Genomic DNA, 4,283 nt, shown 5'->3' on the forward strand with positions numbered 1-4,283 from the left:
ATGATACACTTAATTAAAAGGCAGAAGCTGAAGACTGATACAGATGTATCCTGACACAGCAGCTGGGTTTGTGTCAGGGTCTCTTTGCTTATTGGAAGTGAAGTGGGGGGGATGAGGAGGAATCAGGGCTCTCATTAGAGGGAGGAATAAGCCCAGATCCCGCAGCGTGTTATACAATGAAGTTTTAACATCATTCCCTGCTGTGACTCAGTGTGGGATCCAAACAGGGTGTTTGGCACAGTGGGTTGACCTTATTTATTCCTTAGAATGGTGTGGCGGGGTCCCAGCCCTGCTGGTTTGGTTATTCCCTCTCAGTGGGGCTGGGAAACCATCAGTGAAGGGAATTTGTGGGTGTGCTCCTTGAAAGGAAATCAATATGGGGTGCCCAAATCTCTTTTGCTCGGGTAATAAAAGAGCAAGGTATTGGTGATTGCCCTTTTTTCATCCCACATGCCCCCAAATCTCCCATCTTTGGGCAGGAAGCCCCCTTGACACGCTGGCCTCTCCCTTTATTTCAAAGGGAATTAAAACAAATGACAGTATTTTTCTTTCCCAGTAGAGGGAAGTGTTGGCTAAACTGAATTTGATGCACTACAGCCTCATGGCACCTCGTGCTAAAGGAGCTTCTCACAGCACTTATCCCAGGTAGTAAAAGGGTTTATAAAAAGTCGAGGTCTGTGGAAAGCAAAAGCACTTCACTGAGTGCTAGCAAGGTGGGAGGGCATGGAGAAACCTTTCAAATTGTAAAGGAAAGCACTACTTTTTTTTTTTCAAATTGAATTTTGCAAGAAAAAACCCCTTTTTTTACTTGTTTCAATTAAAAAAAAATACACAATACATTTTAAACTAAAACTTTTTTCCAAGCTCAGGCTTTCATGAACTGCATGTTTTTCAGACTCTTTATTTCCTTAAAAAGGCAGTGACAAATGTCACTGGGATAAAAGAAAGTTTCTATGAGCATCTTTGTGAGAACAACTGGATTTTTGCAACCAGCACTGCTGTCTATAACCCCTTTAAGAAAGCAGTGCTCACTTTGTGGGGAAAAGAGGCATTTTTTTTTTGGAGAGAAGAGAAAGATGACACCAACTGATCTCCCATAATATTTTTTTTTTCTGCTGGTACTTACTCCCACCTGACATGCACCTTTATTAGGTTTCTGCTGACTTGCCTGAACTTTTTCAGACATTCAGTAAGCCAGCATTACCTGACTGCTTCTTGCAGAGAGGAAGATTTTGGCAGGGCAGCACAGGTTTAATAATTTTTTTTCTCTCTGATCAGCCTGTCTATGGGGCTCCAATTAGCATTGCTACTTGATAAGTAATGTTTGCACTAGGAGGTCTCCTGTGCCAAGGGTATTCCCCACTTGCTGGGGGATTTGGAGATGCTGCCTTCATTGTGTGCTCCTGGCTTACATTTCTGTGTCTTCTGAAGGGAGGCAATTTTAAAAAAAGGAACCCACAGAGCACATAAATGCTTGAAAAGTGGGGGAAAGGATTCTTTTTTTAGGGGGTAGAAAATGGGGGAACCATAGGAGTCCTCCTCCTGGCATGGAAGAGATTTCAGAGGTGGCTTTCCTTCTCTTGTACTTCTTCCTACCTTTTATTAATCTGATTTATTCCCTTTGTAAATATTGCTGGTTTTTTTCCTATAAGCTGAGTTCAGACTGAGCTGATTTCATTATCACAGGATTGAGGATTTTCTAGTATTATGAGTAATTTCTGTATTTGTAAAGACACATGAAACAGATGGGTCATCCTGGTGCTTCAATGAGGGTTTAACGGCGTTTCCTCCCTCCGTAAAAAAAGAAGTAGGGTTAAAAATTTTCAGAAGAATCCTCTTATGGACTGCAAAAGAAAGACAAGAAATTATTCAGGATGGGTGTATGGGACATTAGGTGAAATTTTGTGGCTTTTCCCTCCTTTTCCTGGCTGTGTTACTAAATCTGTGACATTGGGATGCTGCTTGCTCTTCACCTTGAGATCACTGCTATTGCAGCTCTGAAGGAAGAAGGGAGGACAGAGGATTTACATTCATCATTTGTGAGAGGAGTAAGAATGGAATGGAAGAGAATATAAAAGTAACTTCATATATAAAAGTATACGATTTTTATTTCATATAAAATGTATTTAATGTAAAGATATCAATGTTTACATAAATGTATATTTTTAATATATATTTTATATATTTCGATATAAAATAAAAATTCCCTCAAACTTGCTATTCAGCCCCAAAACACACACCAACACCTGTTGTGTCACCAGCACAGAGCACTGTGCTGCAGTCTGTGAATCACAGAATCACTGAGGCTGGAAAAGACTTCCAAAATCATTGAGTCCAACCATTAAATTTACTCCTCCTTCATAGGAAGCAGCAGTAGGTTCATGTGTCTTCTCTCTGTATAAGCCTAACTACCTCACAATAATATTTTTTAGATGTGTGGGGCAAGAAATGCCATTTTTTGATGTTGTGGCTCCATGACAGGAGTTTCTGAAGGTCTGAATACTCCCCACCAGGGATGCTGGTTCTGCTGCCCAAGAACTGGGAGTGTTTCTGGGTGCAGAGAGCACTGTTAGGGTGGGACCACACTGCGACCATCCCAGTGTGGAGGATTTCCAGCAGAGCTCTGCAGCTGGGATGAGCAGTGGGAACCCAGCAGCCATCCTTGCACAGCTTTCTCTCTCTGGTGTGAATTCTTTTTTTTGGTTGAACTTAAAGATGTTGGAAATCCACTAAGTATCACTGAAAAGATGTTGTTGCTCTTGTAATTTAGAGGTGTCCTGCAGACATGTGTTGGCACAGTGGCTGAGATGCCAAGGACTCACCATTTGCCTTTATGGGGTTGAAGATGCGCCCACCCCATAATCTCTTTGTGTCCTCATGAGAACCTGCTTCCCTTTGAGCAGCCACCCTTCAGCCTCATGTTGAGAGGTTCACATTTGAGGATCTGTCTTCCTTTGTCTTCTGCCTCTCACATCTTTCTGTGCTGCTCTAAGCTTTCACAGGCTCTGTTCCTCAGGTCCATCTTTTTCTGCCTTTTTTGGTCTTCATTCCCCTCCATCTCCCATTGTTTGTCATCTTTTTCCAGTCTCTGACCTCCACTCCCTCTTCTCAGCTCCTTCTCTCTTCTTCCTCACCCAGCTCTTCTCTATGATACACTCCATCATTTCCTGCATTTCCAGAATCTTTGCACATTTTGAATCCCTCAGTCAATAACTCCCTTGAGCATGAGCTTGTCCTTGAGTGGACACCTGCTCTTCCTCAGCTGTCCACTCTTCTTGAGTGAACAGCTGCCTTTCCAGAGCCACTGCAGCCCCTCAGTTTTTTCCCCTCAATTTTTTCCCCTCAATTATGCAGTGGCTTCCCAGCACCTTTCCCCACCCTGAGCTGCTGTCACCTGAGAATTTGTTACAGCTCCACACTCTCTCCAGAGTGGCAGCAGACACTTTCCAACACATCACTGAGGCAGTAAAGCAATACCAGCCTCTCTTTTGTTTTACCTTTTCAATTTTTCAGAAGTTTCTTTCAGTTTTACTACCTTGAGTACTTCACATGGCTGGGAAATCCTACTGCTCTCTTCACCTACATCCATCCATCTATGATCTTCCCAGTCACTGCTGGGCAGCTTATTTTGGGTGAAAGCTGCTGTTCTCACTCACCAGAATTGCTGTGCTGTAAGCATGATCCAGGGAGCTGCTCCTTGAGGTGGGGAACTCTGGGTCAGGCAGCTGCAGGTGCTCACTCCCACCTGACAAGCACATTTATTAGGTTTTGGGAGGATCAGGGTTTGGTTGGGGTTGATCAGAGTGTCCAGCTTTGGCACTGTTCACACCTATCTGTGTGTCCTGAGGGACCCCTTGCTGTGTCCTGCTGCCAGTGCCTCTCCTCCATCCCCTCAGCCCTGATTAAACCTTCTGTCTCCAAGGTCCCCATGGCACCGCAGCTTCCACTGCGGCTTCCCCACCTTTCTTCTCCCCAGTTGTGTTCATTCCACCTCATTCCCTAGACCATGGCACCAGATGTGACACCTGGGGACAGGGCTTAGTGGTGGGCTTGGCCATGCTGGTTTAAGAGTTGGACTTGATGCTTTTGGAGGTATTTTCGATTCTATGTCAGTATCGCTCCCTCACCTCGCTTCCCGCTGCCAAACTAAACAAGCCTATGACGTTAGCAGTCCATCATCCCGTTTCACGGGGCCGTTTTTCATCCCCTTCTTCTCAGCCCTTCTCATCCTTCCTTCCTTCCTCCCCACCACTTCTTTGTCATAATTTCTCCTTGCCCGCCGA

This window comes from Geospiza fortis, unplaced genomic scaffold (genome assembly GCF_000277835.1).
Source record: "Geospiza fortis unplaced genomic scaffold, GeoFor_1.0 scaffold182, whole genome shotgun sequence".
NCBI lineage: Eukaryota > Metazoa > Chordata > Aves > Passeriformes > Thraupidae > Geospiza > Geospiza fortis.